Source organism: Pleurodeles waltl, chromosome 9 (genome assembly GCF_031143425.1).
Source record: "Pleurodeles waltl isolate 20211129_DDA chromosome 9, aPleWal1.hap1.20221129, whole genome shotgun sequence".
NCBI classification, from domain to species: domain Eukaryota; kingdom Metazoa; phylum Chordata; class Amphibia; order Caudata; family Salamandridae; genus Pleurodeles; species Pleurodeles waltl.
The window spans coordinates 428,695,128-428,721,828 of record NC_090448.1 but is presented as its reverse complement, the minus strand read 5'-3'; the positions used below and the strand labels follow the sequence as shown (position 1 = coordinate 428,721,828).

The window sequence follows — 26,701 nt, the reverse complement described above, 5'->3', positions numbered from 1 at the left end:
GGAAGAGAAAGAAGTTTGGGAAACTAGAAGATGCATGGTTTCAAGTGATTTTCTTTATCAACATACAGACACAGGAAAGCTAGTGACGCCACAGAGGTTGTTGCACTTAGCACTGACTCAATCACATTTGCCATCACATGTACCAAAGAAAAAACTATTGGATATACTTTCAGCAGATTGGTTTGTTCCAGATCTTCCCAAGTTAATAGATATATTTTTACATCAATGTCTCATTTGTAAACAGTATGGTACCACAAGACCACCAATTACATCATCATCTGTCATTCCAAGACCCAAAGGCCCTTTTCAAGAGTTACACATAGATTATGTGGACATGATTCACAGATGCCAAAACATGAGATATTTGATAGTATTCGTCTGTCCATTCTCAAGATGGATAGCGGCAGGACCTTGCCACAGCCAAGATGCAAAAAGTGCAGCCAAATTTTTTGTTAAAGAAGTTATCTCAAGGTGGGGAATTCCAAAAGAGATTCACTCGGATTTGGGAAACATTTTGCCAACAAAATATTTGAGCACATGACTAAATTATTAAGCATACACCACTCTTTAGTATCAGCCTATCACCAACAAAGTAATGGAACTGTTGAGAGCCTTAATACTGCTCTGAAGGATAAAATACGTAAATTATCCACCACCTTGAATGTAAATTGGATTTATTGTTTGCCCTTAGCTCTATTTGCCCTAAGGAAGGCTCCCTCTTCGGACCATCATTTGACACCACATCAAATAGTCACAAGAAGGTTAATGCCTGTAGTCTATGTGCCTCATAGAAAAAATACTAATGTACAAAAAACAATTGATTTAGTATGGCAAGAGATGTCAACATATATGAGTGCATTAACATGTGCTGTGCCCGTTTTCTCGAAGCAAGTTCAGCTGCAACATGCAAGCTCCACTGCCCCACAGAAGAACATCTATCCTGGATGCCAAGGTCTTCATGAAGAACTTTGTGTGCCAGTAGAAGGATCCACATTTTCATGGCACCTACAAAGTGATTCAAGTAACACCAACAGCAGTAAAGGTCGTGGAACTGAAGTACTGGATTCACTTATCAGATGTACGACTGTCCTAATACCACTGCCTTTCTCCTCAGGAGTGAGGAGAGGGGGGACTAAGAGACTGAACAGTTGTTGGACTGCATTTATTCTTTGTTGCTTATTGTTTCTGTTTCTGATGCTGTGTCTCACACTCATAAAGGGTGAGAGCCCGCCAAGTAGTCATTTTCAGATGTTGCTGACCCCCTCCTTACGAGATAAGGGTCTGCCAGGTAGTAACAAAGAGTTGCTGATCCCCTCTTTACGAGATAAGGATCTGCTAGGTAACAATGCAATTGTAACATCACAAGCACCTAGGGATTATAGGCATATATCTGCCCGATCACCTAAGCAAAAAAAGAGAGCTTACTGACCACTCACTACACCCATTGTGGATGAGGAACACATGGTACAGAAGTTTACACACTACTGTCAGGGAGCACTCAGATAAGACATGTTTTGTTTGCTCATTAATACCACATGCAGCAGGTAGTACTGAAATAAAGACAGGGAGGGAGAGAACAGACCCCACGTCTGTTCGCATTAATGTCATGCTTCTTTGGGAGCCGAAAACAGTATTCCAAATATTATTTCAGGAAAGTAAAGATGAATACCACAGCAGTATTAGGAAGAAGAGCGGAGCGGCATTGTACAAATGGGAATAACATAGATGTAAATAGCACAGCGAAAAATGGCCTACATTTACCTTTAAAGGAGTAACATACGAGAATAGGCAGTGGGTTTTCAATACTAGAGCTATTTGTCCCTCCAAAGTGTTAAAGGAAGTAGCTTTCAATGCTACCGATTATAGGGAAACAAAAACAGGATGTAGTCCCATATGGGACCAGGAAATAACAAGTATGACATATTTTGACCCAATACCACCACCGTTACATATTTTTCCAGCCTTGAATTAAACTATATGTTCGAGGCAATGGGACACAACAAGTAGGTAGGAACAAAAAGTGTCAAATTACATTAGGTCTTCAAAGCCTACAAGAAGGAACAGCAGCATTAATGGATACGTACTGGGCATGTGGCACACAAGCACATTATCAACTGCCCAAAAGTTGGCAGGATTTTCGTTCCCTTGTTATGCTAATGTTCCAAACGCTAGAGGCGCCACTACGTGAAAATGTCACAGTGGAAGACATCTATGCACATGCACAAGAGAGAAAGCATGCCCTAACACACAGGTGGAAGAGGAGCATCCGTCAACAATTTGCCCTGAATGTGAAAGGTGTGCCAGGAGAGTTTCTACTCTGCTCTGAAAGTGAGGTTTGGAGTGCGAGTATGTCCCCCGGAGGACAGATTCCAGTGTTCCAAGCAATTGCTAATGCCAGATGGCGGCAGCAAACAACATATGAACTTAAGTTGTTAGTGAATGGCACAGATGATGGTTTTAATGATATCAGAGAAGAATCAAGGGCAATGAGAATAATGGTGATGCAGCATCGTTTTGTACTGGACTTACTAACGGCCATGGAAGGAGGAGTGTGTGCCAAGATTGGCTCCTCCTGCTGTATGTTCATTCCAGGAAATGATGAAGACAGCGGTACCCTATCCAAAGCAATGCTAGCTTTGCACACTCAGAGAAAACATGGCAACGGAACAAAGCAAACCTACGGACTGGTTTCAGGGTGGTTTTCATGGTTACCATCCTGGATGTCAGGGTTATTTAAAGCCCTCCTGCCCATCATAATAGTACTACTGCTATGTTGCTGTTGCTTCCAAATAATACTACTGTGCTGCTGGAGAGAGATGGCAAACATGGGCAGAGTAGGAATTAATTTGGCTAGAACAAAAATTTGGCTAATGGACAATTGGGGACAGCCACAAGATCACCAGCATCAAACAGATGTTAATCAATTGACAAGAGGGGGAATTTGTGGGACTAGAAATGTCTACAGTAACTCCATCTTGCGAACAGAGTCTATCTTGTTCAACAAAATATGCATGAGGCAGAAACAGACTCACCAGTAAAATATGTGCTGAAACCAGAGTTTTAGTACATGTGCTAGTCACAGGCTCCATCTTGTACAAAAAAACACACGTGAGACAGAAATAGACACACCAGTAAAATGTGCTGAAACCAGAGTTTCAGCACATGTGATAGTCACAGGTTGAGGGCCATGACTTTTGGTACAAAGAACACAAACTGGTCCAAGAAATAACCTACTGACCTTTGTACTTAGCTGAGCATATACGGCCTAGAGGGAAGTTAGTGTCAAGCCCAGGCATAAATAAATGACACTCTCAGTAAAAACAGGATGGTGTGACTTTGATGATCAGCAGATGTGCTTGTGGTGAGCAATGGAATGTGGCAGGGAGCACACCATGCAAATCATTGTGTTTGAAATCTATATAAGTTATGTGCAGTCAGATATGCCTTGAGACTTGCCGAATGTGTCTTTGCATGCGATACTTCAGCACGGTTCCCGGCCGTAAATTAAAGTGATCCTAAGAAACCAAGACGGAAGACTGGGGTGATTGTTGATGGGCAGAGGAAAATAAAAGTCCACATTTTGACATAAGCTTGCCCAAGTAGGTATTATTCTTAATACACGTCAACAAAGGACCTGGGCTTCGCTCCAAATTTCACTCCCAAATTCCATTTCCACCATCTACTTGCACAGTCTGCAGACATCAGGCAAACTTCGTAGTAATTTTCAATATAATAAACTTTAATTCCAGACAAAAAAATTAGATGATGAGTGAAGATATTTGTTCTCACGATCATCCAACAATAAACTCTTTCTCTGCTGGATTTGGCCAGCAGACCATAAAGATTCATCCCTCATCCATTGCCACTAACAACAAACAATATTAAAATAAGGCTGCACTCTAGTACTACGAATCCTACTAGAGTTTAGCTGCAATGTTTGGAAATGATGCCTGTCAAGTGAAGAAAATTGTGCTGCAAAGGATATAACACTCCACCACTATTGATAATGTTTCCTTAGGTGCCAAAGCCATGTGAGGCTTGAAAAGACTGATATTCTGAGAAGACAGCTTTTTTGGAAGTTGGTTTTAGTAGTATATGAAAGAAATTAACTCGCCTTTGCTGAAAGAAAGATTTCTTTAGACAGGAGCAACAGACAAGGAGTAAAAGCTAGTGGGGGCCTAGCAGAACAAAGCACTTTCTATCTGCAGCCCAGTAAAAGCTGCCCTGGAACCATCAAGAGGCTTCCTGTATACAAGGTAACACTGTGTAAAATGGAACAAGATACCCTAGGCAGTGGCTATCTCACAGCCAATTTTAATGTTCAGAGTTTTTCAATGGGATCACAGAACATTTGAAGAAGTTCTTTGGACGTTGTATGTCGGCATTCACTTGTAAGTCTTTTTAAAGCTATATGTTACTAATATATCGATGTCCCATCAAGTAAAGCATTAAGACTCCTTATTGGTCAATGTCACAGCTAATGTTTCATGTTGGAGAGGCAATATAGAGGCATATTCAACAATATCTAAATTCAAAACATCTTAATAGACACAAATTCTTTTGGAACTGAAAGAAAAGCTCGGATTACAAATCCTGCCACCAAAGCGCAGTTACTGTAAAAATGAATAACTTCTTTAAAATGGATGAATCAGGTTTGCCAATGGAAAAATGCACCAATATCCGTCTTGACACGCTCGTGTCAGGAAGTTCCTTCAGACGAGAGACATATAATTGATTCCAGAACAAAGTGTTCTTTGTTGGAGACATCTCTAGGTTCTGTTCACACTAGAGCCAGACTCCCCAGTTGTTTTACACTTCTATTTGGCAACCCAGAGGTGCCTGTTGTTCTCATGTTCTGCTAAATACGATACTTTGTTAAAACTGTGCAATAGGCTGGTTCTCAATATAAAATCAATAGCCTGTCATGAACTCTTTGCCCCATACAAACATAATGCAGAATGCATTTTTTGACACACAAAAAACCAGATTATTCGGTTAATACCATGTGGTTTTGTGTAGAATTTCATAAACTGTAAAACTCACACGTACACAAAAAATACAGTTTCACATTTGTGATTAAAACACTAAACACGTTTTTATTTACTTATGGAGAAATTAGCAGCTCTTCTAAGAAGGGTTGCATAAAGCATCTAGAGTTACAGCACAGCTTGAGCACTTTTAGGGCGAAGATCTTTCACACTTGAATGTGCCTATCCAATTAGTGACCAAGTGTTCAGAATGTTGCGGAAAAACGGATAAGTGCTCCGCATACTAATGGGCGCGCCTTGTTATGTAAACTTACTGGGCCAACAGTGAGCGTCTCGTATTCCTTCAGGAACAAGTATTTCCCTGCATGAAGCATTTGGACTGCACTGTACGTTTTGGACATGTGCGCATCAATACCAGTGTTTAAAAACAAAATCAACATTAACTTTTGGGATTATTACATGAAGATAATACAAAGGTGAAGTTTAATGATTCCGGAAGCGAGAAATTTACAAATATTACAATGCACTACATGTAGGCGCATACATTATCTTTGCATACAAATTAACCATATTTTCTGAGGTAGTGAAGGTGGCGTAGATAGGGATTGGTGGGCAGGTCTTTTCAAATTCAGAAGGCGCTACATGCGATGAAAACACAACTAGAGAGGAGTAGCGAAAGCTAGGGGCGTAGCTCCAGGGGGTTGTTCGGGGTGTTAAACCGCCCTAAAAAAATGTATTCTGCAGTAAACAGTCGGGTACACGTGCTTTCTCTAGGGTCATATTAAGAGTGTGTCAGATTTCACACTGGATTTTTCCATGCCAACACCAAAACACACTGTCTCATGTATGTTTTGGAACCCTTAAAAATGGTGATTGGTTTGAAAAATATTGCGTTTTAAGTACTCTTAATAAACCGCACCCCTCCGTCTTTCCACTACCCCTTAAACCCCCCTCATGTCCTGCTTCTCATAAAATGTGTTTTAACAAGCTGTCCCAGCGTGATTGCTGGGAAATCTGAAGCTCACGAAACCGCCCCCCACCCCCCAGTCATACTGACCAAGCTACGGCCCTGGCAAAAGTGCACGCCAACTTTAGATCTATGGTAGGAAGTTGCAGAGGAGAGAAGGAAGTAGTTCAAGCAATATAAACCTGATGGGGAATCACAAGGGCTGTGGGTACAGCAAGGGGGAGAAGACTGGCCTGACGCAAAAAACAAGCTGGGGTGTGGTACTTGAACCACTGGCACAGTATTGGAAGGCCCGGGCTGCGTTTTGCACTTTTTGGCAGACAGTCAACCAGCATTGTATCGTAAAGAGGCAGGTGGGAAAGGTACTATCCTCATAGCAACATTGATGGCCCTATCATAAAGGAAGTCCTAGGAGTATGGGGCTGTAGTAGTCCATCCTGCTAATGACCAATATAATAATCATGACCAAGTGACTTAGAAAGGAAGGTGCTCATTAAATTGTTTTAATATTTAGCATCTATAAGAGATTGGTGGTGGATGCCATTAAGTATCCAAGTTTCAAAAGAGACTTAAACTATACTCCAAGCTTTCTGGCTACGGGAGAAAGTATCCAAGTATCTAGCAGAAGGGAATGAGGATGGGAAAGGTGTGGGATAGGTTTAAGGGAGAGAATTAATGGTTCTCCTCTCCAAGGAGTGCAAAATTATTAAACTGAGAGAAGTCATACAGGAGAAGAGAAGGAGAAACACATTTAGGGAAAACTAGCTTACAAGTGAAATAAGAAGTCAAGGAATAAGATTAATTCAATAAGGGCAATGCTTTAATTGGAGAATGGAGTAGAACAAGGGCAGAGCTTTCGGGAAACTACTGGTAGTAATGCAGGTGTCGAGAATAAGAAGCACAGGCACCTAGGAACCTGTAACTGCTATGGTGGTATCTCTGGCTGTTAACCCAGAGGAGAGTTAAAGAAGCCGGAGGTTATATTCGGAGCCATTGCAATGTGCGGTCGTAATTAAGTTTTGAGACATGGAAAAGAGCTGTTTCAGCTGAGTGACATTTGTAAATTCGAGAATGCAGTGGATTTAGTATGGAGAAGTATTAAGTAAGCTAACTGAACAGACATCAAGGGTTTTAGAGAGTTAAGGAAATAGGGATATTCGTCTCTAGTTAGAGGAGAGGTCAGCAGTTACCATTTGTGCAGTGGCAGAACATATGTCTACTACATGCTGGACAGATTCGTGAAAATAAACAATAGTTTACAAGAGTTGTGACCAAGAGAATACATGTAGAAGTGGATAGTGCTGGGAAGTTTCTTGTTGCTTTGAGTGAGGTATTAAGCTGATGTGCTTGGGTGAAGGGGTACGATAGCACACAGTGAGTTGGTAAGTATCAATTTATTTCTCGGTTCAGGACATTTGAGGCTACGGATCTCTCTGGAGAAGGTGGAAGAGATACAAAGGCTGAAGTAAATGTATTGTTGAATTGGTCACATGAATTATTTTGTTGAGGATTTGGTTTGACACAAAGTTGATTTAGCGAGTTGGGAACGGACTCAAAAGGGGTTTTATGCTTAGAAATGTCAGGGGGATAGGAAGGTTGGGGCTAAGGGTATATGGAATAACATGCAGTTAGGGATTAGTCGCAGTGATAGGTGAATGATGAGAGGAAGTAGGCAAGTGAATAAGAATTGGATGATATAAAGTGGATGGCCATAAAACTGGGAAGGGAGCAGGTCACAAAATCCTCAGCATTGTCAAGCCAGTAGGTCTGTCTTAGGACAGAAGACCGAGTAGAAAGTCTTCTGTCCTAAGACAGACCTACTGTGGATACACTTAAAATTACTAACATTCCTGGAGTAATGTTGCTGCACAGCTACCAAATAGTCAACCGAGATCGCATTGTCCTTGGAATCTGAGTAACACATGGCTGCCACAGGTACAGCTTACTACTGTCACTGCCAGGGCTGCATGCTGCATCTTACATGTATAGCTGTAAGGTGCATGAGGACATCTGTGGATATGGGAGTTTCCTTCACATGGGGGAGCGGCAAAGATGTACTGGTCCAAGATGGAGGCGTCACAGAATGATAATTGAGAGGAAAGTTACTTTATTTCACTGCACATAATATAAACATTTAATGATGTTATCACTGACATATCAGACATAAAAAGCACCTAATGGGAGTGTTTTGCTTTTAAGAGAAACAAGGGCAATGAGCTGAAGATGTGCAATTGTAATTCAATCAGCTCTGCGAAGCCGCTAACTAGAGCCATCAACATTTATTTCTAAATATACAGTTGTCGGCACCAACATACTGGTAGCTGAAATACAAAGACATCAAAGAAATCGTAAGCTGGCCCTTCAGAACAAATAATGTTACGTTCTGTTTTCTTGATGGGGCAGCCATGAGCACAAATGTACTTGTAGTGTTTGCCACTGTACTGTACTACTTCAAAATGGATTAGGAAGAGGGGCTGCTTCACATTCTGAAACGTAATAGCTTTCAATGGTGTGCATTCCAAAGACTACAAGGACTTTGAGTAAAAAACTAAATATTTGTTATCACAGAAAGCTGCTGAGCGTACAGACCAGTGCCTCTACCTAGATCAAGAGGAAATTACAGAGATTAGGATTTCTAAATGCACCCATGGAGAAGAGAGAGGGAGTAACTCAAGATATGGTCGGGACAAACACAGTTGCTCTCCATAAAATTGTAGACTGTTGCGCTGCTCTTGTGTGCCGAACGCAATGTGGGGCTTTGTTGCAACCATCGAATGGTGCAGAGGAAACCCCTTGCTAACTGCGACTGTCACGACGCACCAGAGACCTGCACCGTCTTTTACTGTTTGCCCAAACTGTGTGGCATTGAACTGTAGCAGGAGTTCCACACCAGCCAAAGTACTGCTTGGTTTCCCACCACCACCTCAACATTGCCTGCCCCTACCAAACAGTTTGACTACAGCCAACTCATTGCCCAGGTTCACTGAAAGCACACACAAGCTTCAGAAAGATCCAAGGGGCAGCCGTTCGTACATAAAATAGAACAATTAGACTTGTAACAATCACGCGCACACAAGTATGTGATGTTACCCTCAATACAGGCCAGTCCATTTTAAATTGTAATTTTCATATACATTTACTACAATCCAAGAGGGTCTGCTGAGGTAGCGATTAAATACTCCAAAAACGTTGTGATGCGCTAGTAAAACTGCTCTACGTTTCCTTAACTCAATTGTGGCATCTTGTGATTAAACTTTGGTAATAGTGAACATCTGAGGGTTCCGCATTCCTTTTTAGTTGACATTTTGAAAGGGAGTCGACTGACTTTAAAAAATAAGAAGTGAGTGTTTAAGTTATGTGAGATTGAGCATCATGGACAGCTTACCTTTAGAAGTGGTGTTTTGCATTTGTTCTATCAAATGGGAAATGCGGTTAGAATTGTGGGCATTTCTTGGCATGATAGAGATGTATGCCAAATTAATTGATAATATGGCTAGTGAGACCTCAGAAATGAGGAAGTTACATAAGACAGGTGCTGTGGGGATATGGTCTAATTAGCGTTAACTAGAGTTTAAACAAGGTATGGGGGAGACAGAGAGTGATTTGGAACTGCAAAGCTCTAACCCAAAGTGTAGATGCTGTATCATGTCTGATGCTAGCTGCAAGCACTTATCAAACTACAGCATCTGCCTTCAGGTTCCCACAGGAAAAGAGAATGGGAAAAACTAGCGGCTTATTAGGTGTAAATAATGTCAAGAAGTTTATTTGAGTTACAGCCTTGTCGATCTGGACAGATCATAAACCTCTAGTTGACAATGTTTAGATGCTTGCTATTTTAGCACAAATTAGTGAATACATTGTCTTTTCAAAGAAGGATGATTTTGAGGTAAAGTACATTCCAGGAGTGTACACAAAAGGTATAGATTGCCTTTTGCAGTTTGTCATTGTCGGTAGAGGGAGCATGGCTGGGGATGGGAGGAAGGGATAGGTAAGATGTGTTCACTATCTTTGGGTGCTGTGCATCGTAAGGAGTGAGTGTAGTGCTTAAGAAGTTATTTGGTTTTACAGTAGATTAAAAGAAAGATTTCACATGACTGAGATGAGAAGTGTTAGAGTAACCCGGAACAAGCTGGTTTCTGGACTGTGAAAGTTAAGCCGTCAACCAGTTAAGATTCAATTTCCACGAGGGAACATTTGGTTCCCCACAGTGTTAAGAGAAATATGGATAGTGTTAGCTCATGAAGGGCACCACTGTGAGTGTACTAGTAGGTAAACAGTTCATTAAGGAATACTGCAGGCCTAGCATGGATCTCCAGGTTCACAAACTGACCAGAAAATGTTTGGCTTGCTGTAATACGGACAACGTATGTAAGATATGAACCTCACCAATGACATAAGGCAAGGTCCCCAAAAAATGTGAGAGCAATAAACTTTAGAGTTCATTGGTCCCATAAAAGGTAGAGGGTAAGGGGAGAGCATGACAACTTGTTGGTTTTGATTGGTGTCTTCTGACATTGGCCAGTCACTATGTGGAAAACAATACAGAGACAACGTGTTGCAAGTGTCCTAGAGGACATTTTGACAAAGGGTTCTGCATTCCTTTTTGGTTTATCCTTGTGTAGAGTGTTCCATTTTTGCCAGTTGCCATGGGACGTGCAGACGGAATGCTTAAAGTCTTAAAATTGCTGTACTGCAGTGAATTTTCAGCAGAATGTCCATAAAACCTGGCTTAAGAACGGCTCCTGTGACAGACAGTTAAAATCTGTTCATGCAAAGTCGCATAGTGATTTCTTAGAATTTTTGCAGCATTGTTTTTTTTTCCACTTGATTGCTCCTTACTGACTCTCCAGGGTAGAATCTCAATCATATGTTAAGACTGTGAATTTAACTGAAGGGACTGAATGTCAATATCAAATATCAAATGTTATACACGTCTCACAATCAATATCAGACAGCAGAGCAACAGGAATCCTTGAGGCACATACAGACACGATATTGCCCAATCACAGAGAGCTTAAAAGGATCAGACAGAAGATAAATTACACAAGTCATAGATGCAGAGGGTACAGCGAATATCAGTGATACTATCAAAGAAAGATTTTTCAGTAAAGATGAGATATCTTTCACAAGCCAGAAACAGAAAGCCACAGCACTAACAGGCCACTGGAACCAAGAGGCCCAAATCAACATGTCCTCTGAACTCAACTTGAATTATCTTTCTACACATTAAGCATATGTCAGCACTACAGTAATCTGGCCTGAAACATCAATTTGTAATTTCTGAATTATCATACAATTCAGCTCAAAATCCAAAATGCTCATTTTGAGTAAACAGACTCACATCCCCCAAACAGAAGATTGTTGTTTTTCAGGAACTAAAGTATTTCTTACCCTAATGTCAGATTTCTATTTTATATTGAATACATATTTGTTCCCCACTGTATGTCAAGAAACGAACTCTACTGTCTGGGTCATCCAGAACGTCATAAGAAAATGTTTTATGTCCATGATGAACCTCCATTATGTCAGGGATAAGAAGAGACCCAGGTGGTCTTCTTTTTGTCAGGCCGCCCCTATAAACACACCCTCAAGTCACTTGTGCTCACACACACACACACACACACACACATACACACACTCTCTCTCTCTCTCTTACCCTCCTTCTGAATTACTTGCAGGCAATCTTCTAGTTCTTCACTTGTTCTAAGATGAAGCACACACACACACACACACACACACACACACACACACACACACACACACACACACACACGCGCGCTCTTACCCTCCTTCTGAATTACTTGCAGGCAATCTTCTAGTTCTTCACTTGTTCTAAGATGAAGCCCAGTAATAGCACAGCAGTTAGGACAAGCAGAAACTGTCATCACTGACAACTTCTGAATGTCCTGACCAGGTACTGCTGCATCCTGTGCCAATCAGCAGAGGAAGAAGGGATCAATGGATAGCTATGTCTCATATCTTTTGGCTGGTGTTTGCACTGCTCCTCACTAATGCAAATGTGCCCGTTTTTCAGTCATTTTTACATGCATTCTGCATGTATGTGGTCTGCAGCTATGCTATCATCCTAGAAGTAGCACACTTTTGCAGGGAATTCGGAATTATGAGATAAGATGATCAGCCGTACCCAATCCCTCAGCCTTACCAAATAAAGTCCTCAGTGGAAACTTGTAAGTGTGAGTAAAGGGGTCACCATACTTAAATGGACCCGCCAATTATGGTCACAGAGTTGCACCTGTGAACATCCACAAATAATTTTAGGATATGCATGTGTAGTTAATATGAATATATGTATAATTCCCCTGCTAACATAGCGACGGCAGCTTACCCAAAATAAAAGCCTGCAAGCAAGATGAGACTTAGAAGAAAAGCATCACTTTAATTACCGACTTATATTTAACTGTGAAAGACAGCAATATATATGAAGTCGTAAAACTGCTTGGAGAACACTTGCATGATGGAAGACTCGTGTTGTCTGTACCTGAATATATTAGTCTGCAGGAGTAAGCCCCAAATGCTCATGCTTTGCTAACCGAGAGCTAAAACCGAAGAGGACGTATTTTGGTCGTCTGTTGACCCAACAAAAGGATTTGTTTCCTGAGGTTGTGAGACAACACGTTCTACTTGTTGAAAGGATGGCTCAGTTGCCTCCAAGCTCACTAGACCATCCAGAAGTGCTGTGATACCCACCTTCGCCACCTGACTGATTTATTTCCATGTAAATCTCCACTTGCTGATCCGGGGTGCAATGACCACATCACTCCTGTACTTAATTGTTCCTAATCAAACAAAGGCTGCCACTTAAAACCCTCCATGCTGTGCACTAGAACCTGCATGGCCAGGGTCCATACTAGGTCATTAAAACGCGGTCCTACTAGATGCCTAAGTTTAGCAGCACAAAAGCCTTGCTACTGTTAGCCATGCTCCAAAGAATCGCTTACTTCATTGTTATTAACATTTCAGCTTATTACCCTTGTACCCACGTTCTGTAACCCTAGCCCATAAAACTGCTATACACAAACTATAAATTAATTTGGGGTGCAGATGGCACATTTCTTCACACCTGAATTAATTGTGCCAAGGTTTTGTAAACAGGGCCCAAGCAATACAAGCCTTGCGGCAATGCTGAATTCATTTTAATGGATTTGAGCTTTAGGAGACTTCATACTTACTGGGGGATTCCAGAAAAAGCTATTAGGTGCCTGTAGGAGGCTGGACTGGCTTGTAGTGAGTACCAAGGGGTACTTGCACCTTGCACCAGGCCCAGTTATCCCTTATTAGTGTATAGGGTGTCTAGCAGCTTAGGCTGATAGATAATGGTAGCTTAGCAGAGCAGCTCAGGCTGAACTAGGAGACGTGTGAAGCTACTACAGTACCACTTAGTGTCATATGCACAATATCATAAGAAAACATAATACACAGTTATACTAAAAATAAAGGTACTTTATTTTTATGACAATATGCCAAAGTATCTTAGAGTGTACCCTCAGTGAGAGGATAGGAAATATACACAAGATATATATACACAATAGCAAAAATATGCAGTATAGTCTTAGAAAACAGTGCAAACAATGTATAGTTACAATAGGATGCAATGGGGAAACATAGGGATAGGGGCAACACAAACCATATACTCCAAAAGTGGAATGCGAACCACGAGTGGACCCCAAACCTATGTGACCTTGTAGAGGGTCGCTGGGACTATTAGAAAATAGTGAGAGTTAGAAAAATAACCCTCCCCAAGACCCTGAAAAGTGAGTGCAAAGTGCACTAAAGTTCCCCTAAGGACAAAAGAGTCGTGTTAGAGGAATAATGCAGGAAAGACACAAACCAGCAATGCAACAACTGTGGATTTCCAATCTAGGGTACCTGTGGAACAAGGGGACCAAGTCCAAAAGTCACAAGCAAGTCGGAGATGGGCAGATGCCCAGGAAATGCCAGCTGCGGGTGCAAAGAAGCATCGACTGGACAGAAGAAGCTGAGGTTTCTGCAGGAACGAAAAGGGCTAGAGACTTCCCCTTCGGTGGGCGGATCCCTCTCGCCTTGGAGAGTCGTGCAGAAGTGTATTCCCGCTGAAAGGACGCCAACAAGCCTTGCTAGCCGCAAATCGTGCGTTTGGCGTTTTTGGACGCTGCCGGGGCCCAGGAGGGACCAGGAGGTCGAAAATTGGACCTGAAGAGAGAGGGGGCGTCGAGCAAGACAAAGAGCCCTCACTGAAGCAGGTAGCACCCGGAGAAGTGCCAGAAACAGGCACTACGAGGATGCGTGAAACGGTGCTCGCCGAAGTTGCACCAAGGAGTCCCACGTCGCCGGAGACCAACTTAGAAAGTCGTGCAATGCAGGTTAGAGTGCCGTGGACCCAGGCTTGGCTGTGAACGAAGGATTTCCGCCGGAAGTGCACAGGGGCCGGAGTAGCTGCAAAGTCGCGGTTCCCAGCAATGCAGCCCAGCGAGGTGAGGCAAGGACTTACCTCCACCAAACTTGGGCTGAAGAGTCACTGGACTGTGGGGGTCACTTGGACAGAGTCGCTGGATTCGAGGGACCTCGCTCGTCGTGCTGAGAGGAGACCCAAGGGACCGGTAATGCAGCTTTTTGGTGCCTGCGGTTGCAGGGGGAAGATTCCGTCGACCCACGGGAGATTTCTTCGGAGCTTCTGGTGCAGAGAGGAGGCAGGCTACCCCCACAGCATGCACAAGCAGGAAAACAGTCGAGAAGGAGGCAGGATCAGCGTTACAGAGTTGCAGTAGTCGTCTTTGCTACTATGTTGCAGGTTTGCAGGCTTCCAGCGCGGTCAGCAGTCGATTCCTTATCAGAAGGTGAAGAGGGAGATGCAGAGGAACTCGGATGAGCTCTTGCATTCGTTATCTAAAGTTTCCCCAGAGACAGAGACCCTAAATAGCCAGAAAAGAGGGTTTGGCTACCTAGGAGAGAGGATAGGCTAGCAACACCTGAAGGAGCCTATCACAAGGAGTCTCTGACGTCACCTGGTGGCACTGGCCACTCAGAGCAGTCCAGTGTGCCAGCAGCACCTCTGTTTCCAAGATGGCAGAGGTCTGGAGCACACTGGAGGAGCTCTGGACACCTCCCAGGGGAGGTGCAGGTCAGGGGAGTGGTCACTCCCCTTTCCTTTGTCCAGTTTCGCGCCAGAGCAGGGGCTAAGGGGTCCCTGAACCGGTGTAGACTGGCTTATGCAGAATTGGACACATCTGTGCCCAAGAAAGCATTTCCAGAGGCTGGGGGAGGCTACTCCTCCCCTGCCTTCACACCATTTTCCAAAGGGAGAGGGTGTCACACCCTCTCTCAGAGGAAGTTCTTTGTTCTGCCATCCTGGGCCAGGCCTGGCTGGACCCCAGGAGGGCAGCTGCCTGTCTGAGGGGTTGGCAGCAGCAGCAGCTGCAGTGAAACCCCAGGAAGGGCAGTTTGGCAGTACCAGGGTTTGTGCTACAGACCACTGGGATCATGGGATTGTGCCAACTATGCCAGGATGGCATAGAGGGGGCAATTCCATGATCATAGACATGTTACATGGCCATATTCGGAGTTACCATTGTGAAGCTACATATAGGTAGTGACCCATATGTAGTGCACGCGTGTAATGGTGTCCCCGCACTCACAAAGTTCAGGGAATTGGCTCTGAACAATGTGGGGGCACCTTGGCTAGTGCCAGGGTGCCCTCACACTAAGTAACTTTGCACCCAACCTTTACCAGGTAAAGGTTAGACATATAGGTGACTTATAAGTTACTTAAGTGCAGTGTAAAATGGCTGTGAAATAACGTGGGCGTTATTTCACTCAGGCTGCAGTGGCAGGCCTGTGTAAGAATTGTCAGAGCTCCCTATGGGTGGCAAAAGAAATGCTGCAGCCCATAGGGATCTCCTGGAACCCCAATACCCTGGGTACCTCAGTACCATATACTAGGGAATTATAAGGGTGTTCCAGTAAGCCAATGTAAATTGGTAAAAATGGTCACTAGCCGGTTAGTGACAATTTGGAAAGAAATGAGAGAGCATAACCACTGAGGTTCTGATTAGCAGAGCCTCAGTGAGACAGTTAGTCACTACACAGGTAACACATTCAGGCACACTTATGAGCACTGGGGCCCTGGGTTACCAGGGTCCCAGTGACACATACAACTAAAACAACATATATACAGTGAAAAATGGGGGTAACATGCCAGGCAAGATGGTACTTTCCTACAGTGCCTTACTGAAGTTTCAGAAGATAGAACAGGCCTTCAAAGATGGAGAGCCGGGTAAACGTGTGAATTTATGAAATATGAGGTGAGCTGTGATATGAGCTATAGTTAAAACAGGGTGAAGACAATACACAATGGTAATATTTTCTATGAAAAACGTTATTGGATACACAGGTGGCTATTTTCTTTTCAATGTGGTAGTTGCCAATTCTAGGTTAAGCCAAAGATGCAGCCACGCCTCCTTACTAAAGTAAAAAGGTAAGAGTTTTGTAACATTGGCCATCATTTGTTTAAAGTAATCCTGATTTATTTTAGCCAATTTAAACTAAACACCATCTCAAGTAGACAGAGGTTCTTAAACATTCTCACATTGATGTCAGATGCAGAGCTCTATGCTCTAGTGTTTCTGCAGTTAATGTTCTAGACTAGCTACAGAACAATTATGGCTATGGTTCTAATCTTTCAGTATTTATAATTCATCGAGACGCAATTAATGTATAGCATGCAGAAGTTCCATTTGGCATTCTCTACCCTTATCGAGGCTATCCAATAAATGTACAGAAGTATGCAGTGCAGGGAGGGTGAGTGTACTCAAGACAGTTCAAGCCATCGGGATTCTATGTGAGCAACAAGATACTACTACATGTTCCACTCAATGTTTTGCAGCCATCCACCAGCTCCTTTTATGAATTCAGCGTACTTATTAGCAATTGGCAAACCTAATCCAAATGACACTGTCAAAAGCAAAATACTTCACTGTAGAAAAAAGGAAGCTGTTAAACTTTAAGCCCATTTTGAAAGACAGAAAAAAACGTTTTCAAGTGAATGTTCCATTGACGACTACTTAAAAGTCTGACTTCATGAGCTGCACAAAAAGACATGTTTATAGCGGACTAACAACTCTGAAAAACAGCTATTGAATCCATTAATAAAGGGAGAGCAACAGATGGCTCTGCAGACATTAGCATACATTATGTAGGGTACGGACAAAGCGGACGGTGCTGGCGGTTAGTTAATGAGCAAAACCTGCAAGTCTATTAAGACATTAATAGGCGAATACAGGAAGAGGCAACTCTTTCTAATGAGAGAAAACTACTGAGAAGCAGCGACTGATGTAGGTTACCTCTTTTCAATTCAATTCCCCTGGATATTCATTATTAGAAGCTGGTTGTACACGAATCTCTGGAAGGGGTGTTTATAGGCATGTTGCCTAAAATGCTAAAACAAAAAGTCTGACTGAATTATTTGTCCTAACTTATGTGGGTGAAGGGAGAATGAATAAAACCTGGTGGCCATAGGGAGGGGGTGGCAAATGAGTGTTGTGTGCTGGGAGCGCGGCCAAGATGGTGCATTAAGCAACTCCCTCTCGCATCTCCATCACAGTGAGAACTGGAAATAAGCAACAGAAAGTGCAAAAACCGAGCACCTGGATGGACAAGTTATACCTTGCAACAAATAAGGAGGTTACATCGGAGTGATCAAACGATGAACCGAACTATATGTTTCACCACACAGGTCGGTGACTTGGGAAGGTGGCTGGTGCCCAGCTCCTGATGGCAAACAGAAGAGCCTAATATATAGAGGCAGATCTCTTCAAGACATGCAACAATGATTCGAGAGAGGCTTAAAGGAAGAGGAATCAAACGGGAGCCTTGCAGTTTACCTAGATTATAATAAATCAGAGCAGATTCACACAAGAATGCTATGGATGCAGTGGCCACCGTGATAGAAGCAAAATGCTTCCCATCATTTATATAGCAAGGACTGCGGGCTTCCAATAGTGCCAACTGTGAAGAGGGATTTTGGCCAACATGCAAAGGTGAGATTGGCTTCCACTACTGCCCACAATGAACTGCACAGCCCAGCAAGCATGTTCGAGTGTTGCAAATCGGTAACAATGATGGATGAAACACTGTCAATGAAAAAAAAGACAATTGATTTTGAGTTGTATCCTATTACAGTTTGTGTCTAAATACAGAAGGTGGACTTGTAAAAAAAAAAAAAAAAAAAAATGTCACAAAATTCAGTTGTGCACAGGTCCCACAGGAGTGCCATCTAATTGGAGCTCCTAAGTTACCAGAGTGAAGTAACTATTTAAATATAGACCGTGTCATTTGCAAGAGACTGGATTGTTGCACAGAATGAGCAGGGAAATTAAGAACTAAGGATTTTTCACAGTCCAACACTACGAACCAAAGACCAGTAAAGATAAAACAGGACTTGTGAGGAGTGACTTATGTTTCAAGTAAGAAAAGCAATTTAGAAAACAAGTGTCCATCTGTATGATGAAGTATCATTGCATGAAAAGCAGCATAGAGGACTTGATGAGGTCGTGCTGCTGGGAATGAATCACTTATTTATAGTTAAAGAAAAGAAGCTTGAGTCTGCCTAACCCTGACATTACACATCAGTGACAGTATGGTAAAGGCATTAAGAGAAAGAGTGTAACATTGAACCGGACCACACTGCAAGTTTTGATAGTTGGGTACCTATTAACAATCATCTTTATGGAAGGAAGATGAAGTAAAAGAATTCCAGAAGTCGCCCTCCTTGTTAGTGGATGACAATAAATAAAATGAGAAAATAGATGTGTTGGCGCAAAATGTGTGAATCCACCAAGGAGTGGAAACTTAAAGGGTGAACAAAACAGGCTGAACACGGGCTGAAAACAGTAGAAGACATGGCTGGGACCACCAATTCTGAAACTGAAGTGGAACAACAGGAAGTCAGACATCAGACTGCGAACTTCACTGATCTTAAAGACTGACCTGGTATTAACACCTCCCATGTGTTATGGCTACTAAACTAGAACAATGAAAGATTTTAGGAAGACTAATTGTTTTCAAGGATTAGACCTCTTGTGCACCAGGGTCCCTAGCACCCACTTTTATGATACAAATACGTAGACACATAGATAAAATCAAGTTATTTTGAGATGCTGGAAACATGTACACCACGTGGACAAAGGATGCAAGATTTATATACCCTGGTTGCAGCCCTAGGACATCAGGATTACATAAAACGATCATTGTGGGGTGAACTGGGCCCTGATTATTTCTTTGAAACAAAGCATAGCTTGAGGATCTCTTTCTTCAGCTTAAAGGATTCACGTGGCTGTGCAGACTGAAAGCCTGGGGGACCCAACAGCATTAAACAATGCAGCAGGGATTACACCTGCCCACCAAGTTTCAAATATATGTTTTGTGGAACGGCAGGAAAGGATTTAACCTCAAATGTTACAATGACCACTTTATGTTATATGCCTTTAATAACCTAAGAAGCCCTTAAGTAAGCATGTGAAGTCATAAAACCACCTTTAACTTTTGTGAATGCAGTAATGTCATTAAGATCATGGCGTATTAAGTGAATTGCCCAAAACAAGTGTACAATGTACTACCACTATCTCGACAAATAGGGCTTCCACATGCCTCCCCTCATATTCAACAAATAAATGCAAGCAGTAGATAGAAACTAGCTTCCATCCAATCTAGTACCATGCCTTTGTCACCTTGGGATTTCATAGCTTTTCATTACTTCTTATGAATGTCCAAAGGTCAAGGTGCACACCCTTCACCATTTCTGAAAACACTACAGGCATTTAAGGGTAGCACAGTTTCCAAATTTAATTATTACTTCCTTTCGCTTTCAAGATGGGTACGAGAAAGGGCATGCATGGCCACAGAGACCAACAGACAGGATGCTGCATTTATCAGATATGAACTCCACATCAGTATCCACTCTGAATCATTAAAGTGGAGGTAAGAGTGACTGTGGAATGGGGCGAATCACAGGTAGAACGAGATCACGTGTTAGTTGTATTCTGAGAAATATGTGCATGGATAGGCTTTCTCCAAAGAACATTTTAGACCCTCAGTTCATGTCAGAACTTCTGAACACATTTTCAAATGTTAGGGTCCGTGCCAAAGTCCCTCTCAAATGGTGGGCTGCGTAAAGGTAACCTAGAAAATGGCACCTACTTCTTCTCCTCCTATTAGGCAGAGTATTTATTGAGGCAGAGAGTGAATTTCAGAGCATCCCTTATCCTAAGATGAAAGCACCACAAAGAAGGCAAGTGGGAAACCCTACAGAATCAGAAGAAAGGTGAACTGGAAAGGTGTACAACAGAGAAAATATCTATAATCACAGGCCAGAAGTTGAGCAATATTTAAAAGTGGTTGTTGTCCATGTAGCTTGACCAATAGAAACTGATCGTGCATCGAAGCAGTGATTCACAGGGATATCATTTTATATGACATTGTGGCAGTCGCCTCTGTGTAGTTATGGTCAGCCACTCTATCCAGTAAAGATGCATTTTTATTTTGCTTGTAACTTTGCCCCCCATCAACGGATCGATACCAAACTTGGCACTGGCTCAGCATGAACAGGTAAGAGCTGGCATTCTAAAATATCATGCAGTTCAGTGCAAGGGAGGAAAAATAGCCATGAAAGCAAGTAAAAAAGTGCTGCATTGATCTAAAGGGATTAATTAACAATATATCTCATCAGCTGGCTAGGCATTTGCTGATTTGCGTATAACTTTGATGTTTGACGAATATCCATGATATTTTGCAGACAGTATGGTGAGATCACACTTGGTAATTGTCAAATTTATACAGTCAATTGGGGAATCAACAACATGTTAATTTGCTAATAGGTTTGGCACTGTGTAATTGAGCTGCACAAACCTTAGCAGAAGCTTGAAAGTATTAGTTTTCAAGTTCTGTGGAAATCCCTGGGGGTGAAAACGTAAAGGGGTTAAAGTTAATAACATTTTAATGTGCTTAAACTTTTAGTGCTATTTGATGTCAATGTGGCAGGAAGTTAAGAAAGCCACAACCAGTTCAGATATTTCAGGTTTTGTGTGATCCAGTAGAGGCAGGAAGGGAGGGTCCAACTATTTGTGATTTACTAATCACTTTGGTACAGTTTGCTGGATCTGCGTGAAACTTCGCAGAGACTTCCAGCCAGCTTCGCCCTTCGCTTGGTAGTTTTAGGCTTGTGCACATCAATCCAGGGTTGACGGGGCAGTTTAAAAAGGGGGAAGGGCAAAAAGTGTTAATTTGAAAGAACACTGGCACTGTGTGACGAATATGAATAAAATGGGTCAGAAGCCTGAAGTATGTCAAGTTCTAAGTAAATCCTTTAAGAAGAGCAAAGTTAAAATTGGAGGGGATACTAAGAAATATTTGCTTTTAACTTTAGTGCAAATTGATGAATCTGCACAATATTTGGCAATACGTTTTAGCTTTCTGTTGGTTAGGTCAAAGTTTGCGCGGTTCTGTCAATGGAGAAGGAAAGATTAATAGGGGCAGTAAAAGTTTAGATAAATCTTTATGAAATGTGGCAGCTAGCAAACTAAGCCCAATCTTAGGCCAAGCAGATCCTGCGATCAACCTCTAGTTCTGAAGCTGAAGACGGCAGAGTGCAGGGTCTGGCCTAATCGCTCTAGAATAAAAATATAAAGTAAAAAAAATAAAAAAACAGCTAAAGTGTGCAACATGGTCCTATACTGCCATACCGATGTCTGTTCCGAAACAATGAGATCAAAAGCTGATGATTTTGATGTCACCAAACCCCTCAATGGCAATACTTGACTACATGTCACAATTACCCATTTTGAGCTCTACGGCCATGGCTGAGCAAGAGCTATAGAAGCGATGAGCTTCTTGAAAAGTATGTACCTCACACATTTTATTTGCTAGCATCACTTGGGACTGAACCTAGATGCAGACAATGCTTTACTGAAGGAATTTCATTCTACAACCAACAACGCAGCTCTAACTGGTAGTGCAAGCCTATTCCGGCATGCTAGATGGTGCTACAACTGGTAGAAGCTTGACTGATATGCTCGAATTATCCAAATCGACACCACGATTATTCATTCCTCCTGACAAGAGACTGCAGAACCTACTCAGCCCAGTAATCCTTTAACTAAGCTTTTAAAAGCTTATCAACCAGTTGATGGAGTGCTTTCCTTACAGTCAGCATCATGTGTAATATGCTCAGTAGATGGGGAAATAGAAGCCAAATGAAGGCCTCTGCGTTGTTAACACCCTTAAGACTAGCACTGAAAGAGTCCTTTCTGACTTCACTTATATACCTGGTAAGTACTTACTATCAACATCTTGCACGCTGGTATTCAGCAATGAAGTCTGATCTGCTGCTGCACCGCTCTTTTAAATTTCACCAACATGTGGTTTAAACAACTACCAAAAGAACGTAAAGCAGCGTTCCCAAACTGTGGGTGGCAAGCCGATTTCTGGAGGGTCCAAGCAATAAATAAAGATGTCTTTAAATTTTGTGTTTATCTTGTCACATTTGCTGCGACAGAGAGAAGCCAAGCTATGTAGTCTGACAAATTGTTGCTTATTTTTTTTATAGGTTGAGCATAGCTGGACGCGTTGGTATGTATCTGGGCTTTTAACCACACCCACTGCAGGCCCATCACTATCACTTGTTCCTGGGCTTGCTTTTCAAAAATCCTTTGTTTTTGTTGGTAACTATTTTACATTTGTCCCTCCTTAGGGCGGTTTTGTTACAGCCTTGACTATCGACCCTGTTACATGGATAATTGCACTTTTGTCGATAACTGTGACTGCGAGCGAACTTCTTTTTCCTTTTGTCTCTCTCTTCATGCTCACGGCGGCGCTTTGAATCGGCTCGCTTATGTCGACTGTTTTACTTTTTATTTTCAGTTTGTGTGGGAAGAAAAGTCCAATTAGGAATTTACAACGCTAATAGCTCTACCCCGAGCAAACGCAAGAACCATTGCATTGCAAATGCTTGTTTAACACTGGAATTGGGGTTTACCAACTCCTCTCACTTTGCAGTCAGAGAAAGTAAAGTGAATTTTGGGACAATATTGGTGGGGTACAGGAAGTGTGAAAGAAAATGCTGCTGTTATATTTTTTCACACAACAAAATGTAAATTCCTGTAAATTAATTGTACACATTTAGCATTCAAGGAAGCAAAAATGAAGCACATTTTTTGTAATTCATAAGTGTAATGAAATCAAAGGTTTTAATAGGATCACAACAAGTCAAGACATTTTACCTGGTGATGCACAAATAAATATTTTGAATGAAACTCGTTCAAATTTAATTATCATTTGTGAGCAATATATTAATATCAGTAAATCTGAACGTCTGTGCAAATTTAGTAGCCGTTTCAATGGAAAATGTGCTGTTCGTAAATGGCAGAACGCAACCACACAATGTTTTCCTTACATTAAAAAACGTGCACGTCTCTGTCCCTTAAACAATAGGTGGATCGTGAAACTCTGTAGTTCCAAAAATGGGGTCATAGTTCTAAAAAGTTTGGAAAGCAGGGCCTTAAAGCAACAGTTTCACAACAAGAGCAGGTAGCACTGGGACTGTGCGCACTTATACATAACATGTAAGCCATCAGCGGGCCATACATACAGAACTCTCCCTAAAAATAAATAGGTGCTTTGAATCGCGTAGATAACACTGAAGAAGAAATATGGTCCCGGGTACGTGAGCATGAGTCAAGGAAGGGTGAACCGACTGAGAACCTAGATGAAACCTCAAAAAAATGGTCGTGTAAGTAAAGAAAGCAAATCAGTCACCACATAATTTACTAGGGAAGTGACTGACAGGGGAGCAGTCATTTGTGACATACCAGGATGGAGGACCAGATATGCAGAACGAAGTATACAAAATGCCCTTTAAAATATAAAGATACAGTATCCTTTTTGAATAGTAGTTTTTGTATTAGCTGTTTTGGCAGCAGCGTTCCGAAATAACTGGACAGGAGAAAAATAAGGCATTAAAGCACGGAGCGTTTCTAATATGAAACAAGCATTTGCAAAGCAACGGGTCTTACATTACGTCGAGTTAGAGCTATTAGCGTTGTAAACTCCTAACTGGACTTTTCTTGCCACATTAAATTAGGGAAAAAAAAAAAACGAGTGTGATCGCACTGTGTAAAACACATGCACGCCTTTCGTGAATGAAAAACAAGCGGATTTTAAAAGCCAAGCCCACGAATCAATTAAAGTGACTGACGTAACACTGGGCGTGGTTAACCCCCCCCCCCCCCCCCACAAGAAAGCTTCAGAGGGACCGAACACTTTGCGCTCGCCCCTAAAAAGGGTCTAGTCCTCCATCCTTGATGTTGAGATGAACAATAATTTGTAACATTGTGAGGAAAGTCTTTTAACCAAAATGCAACTAATCATTCATTTGGAACACAAACACAGTTTTTCAGTGTAAAGGGCAGTACATTACGGAGAAAACAGGACTATTAATAAACAGCGAAAAAGCTAACATTTAAAAGGAAACAGACATCGATAAAGCACTCATTATTTTGTTCCATTTACTGTGAGAAAGAAAAATTCATTGGTAATTAAGTCCGACACTGAAAACAGCCCAGGAAAAAGATCCAAAATGCTTTAAAGGGATTACAAGAAAATCTTCAACTGACCTTGATTTAGCGTCCTAGCAATGGTACAGGCAATATAGTTAAAAGGCCTGCATTGAAACCAGTGCTTGAAATGGAAAAATAAAAAGTGCAGATACTCTGTGCCAGAGTAACTGCTTGTTTCTGAGAACTGCCGGTACTCTTCAATTAAAAGTATTATGTTTTTCTTGAGAAGTGCAGGTACTCTCCCTCTCAAAATAAAAAATTCAGTACCAGATTATACCGGCCCATTGAAACAGGAGTCAAAACAGGCCACAACTCTGTCTTGTACACAAATAAATGTGTGGCCACACTCCGGGTTACCTCCGAAAGTCTTCTAGCCTTACATACCTACAGGCTATATCCAACAGTCAAATACTTACTCGGCTACAAGAGATTCAGCAGCAGATCCACTCCACCATATAAAACTGGATGACACACCGCATGTAGCCGAAAAGAAACTTTTACAGATTACACAAGGGATTGACGGCATATCTCTTCTACGCTTGCTTTGGGCTCACATAGTGTTAGCCTACCATCCGCCATGGCCTCCTTCCTTTATGTAGAAGTAGACTTTTTGATCATTACACGGTCAGAAACCTTCAGCTGGTATACTTACCCATCAGCATCTTTCCCAGTCATGATCTCTCCACTGAGCTATATGCTCTTCCCTCCTTAAGACTTTACCAACTTGAGCTGTAGCTTGAGCTACTTATGAGGTCACTAGGATGAAGACTACAAATGTTATGATCGTTCTTGTTCCCCCTTACTCATCCCAAACCAAGGTTGTGATCCTCTCCTTCTCGCTATCATCTTCTAGGTAGAGCATGGGTGAATCAGTTAACTGGCAGGTAGCACTAAACAAAAAAATATAAATAAAGATTGTCTAACTATATATAACACGCCCTCTAGTCTCCATCGCAAAAAAATGAGGGAATGCAAGAAAACTTAAAAACAGATAAAATGAACAGTGAACTATAAAAATAAGGAGACTGTCTGAGAAATTAAAACATAAATACAAGAAATGAATTGCAGATACCTTAAGAAACTTAAAAAGAATTTGAACACAGGTTTGTGGCTCCAGTAAGTGGAACACCACATACAAAAGAAGCATGCAGTAAACATTTCTGTACTAGAGAAAGACAACCATAATAACTGTTGAGCTACAAATGAACATTTACAGTGGGTCTAATCTTTACCTTTTCTGACTCTTATTTCTCCATCCGGACTGGTCAGAGCATCTCCGAGAAAAGCTCACGATCTTTATGCCGTCGTCATCTCTTAGTCACAATTCCCTGGAGCATAATTTTCCTACAAGAAAGAAGAAATCAGATGGTTTCGGAACCAGGAAGATCTCTGGACAGCACAGCTTGAGGAAGAGCTGTGTAATATGCCATGTCAAAAGTCACATTCCTAAACGATGAATATATTTAAATACAAGAATGTTTAGCGTTGGTCCAGCTCTCTCATAAGAATTCAATGAATCGCAGTGTCATAAAACACTCTAGCGAGACCTTTGTGGGAAATGATTACTGTAACGGAAGGGCGCAAACCACATGTCCTTTATAAAAGTTATACACAAGTAAGCAAGCAAGCAGTAAAACATGGAGGGAGCAGGTCCAAGCAGTACAATGTGAACAATATAAACGTACAATTTTGTATTCTTGATTTAGAGGCAAACTCTGACGGTGGGAACATTTTCTACCTCCCACAAAGTGTATTTATCTGTGTCTGCTGCAGAACACACAGAGGAGTGAATTTCTCATTTGCCCACAATAAACAGACGAAATATTTACTACACATGAAATTAGCTTCTCGCAACATGTGCTGAACATTCTTTGGAGGTATCTCACAGCTTCACAGTTTGTTTCAATTGACAGCAATCTCCTGTCCATATGCGGTCAGCCATTTCCATGGCACAGTGAAAAACTTTTAATCCACAAAACTTTCAACTGGAAATTATTACACTGTTAGCATCCCTATCAGAGACTAAGAGAAATCAAACTATACAGAACTGTAATTGATAGCACACATTTGTGTTTTTCAAATTGTCACTTAAACAGGGTGTACATACACACTTATTACACTACATTCATGTGGCACACACAAAG

The 26,701-nt window shown here is 41.8% G+C and overlaps 1 protein-coding gene across 4 annotated transcripts in view; it reads right to left on the bottom strand.

Moving 5' to 3' along the window:
* Nucleotides 1-26,701, bottom strand: part of SIPA1L3 (signal induced proliferation associated 1 like 3) — a 635,337-nt gene that overhangs the window by 467,715 nt on the left and 140,921 nt on the right. For all 4 annotated transcript variants that reach the window (XM_069207242.1, XM_069207245.1, XM_069207243.1 and 1 more), the window contains exon 2: nt 25,790-25,901. The gene's annotated coding sequence lies outside the window, so the exon portion shown is untranslated. The remainder of the gene's footprint in view (nt 1-25,789; nt 25,902-26,701) is intronic.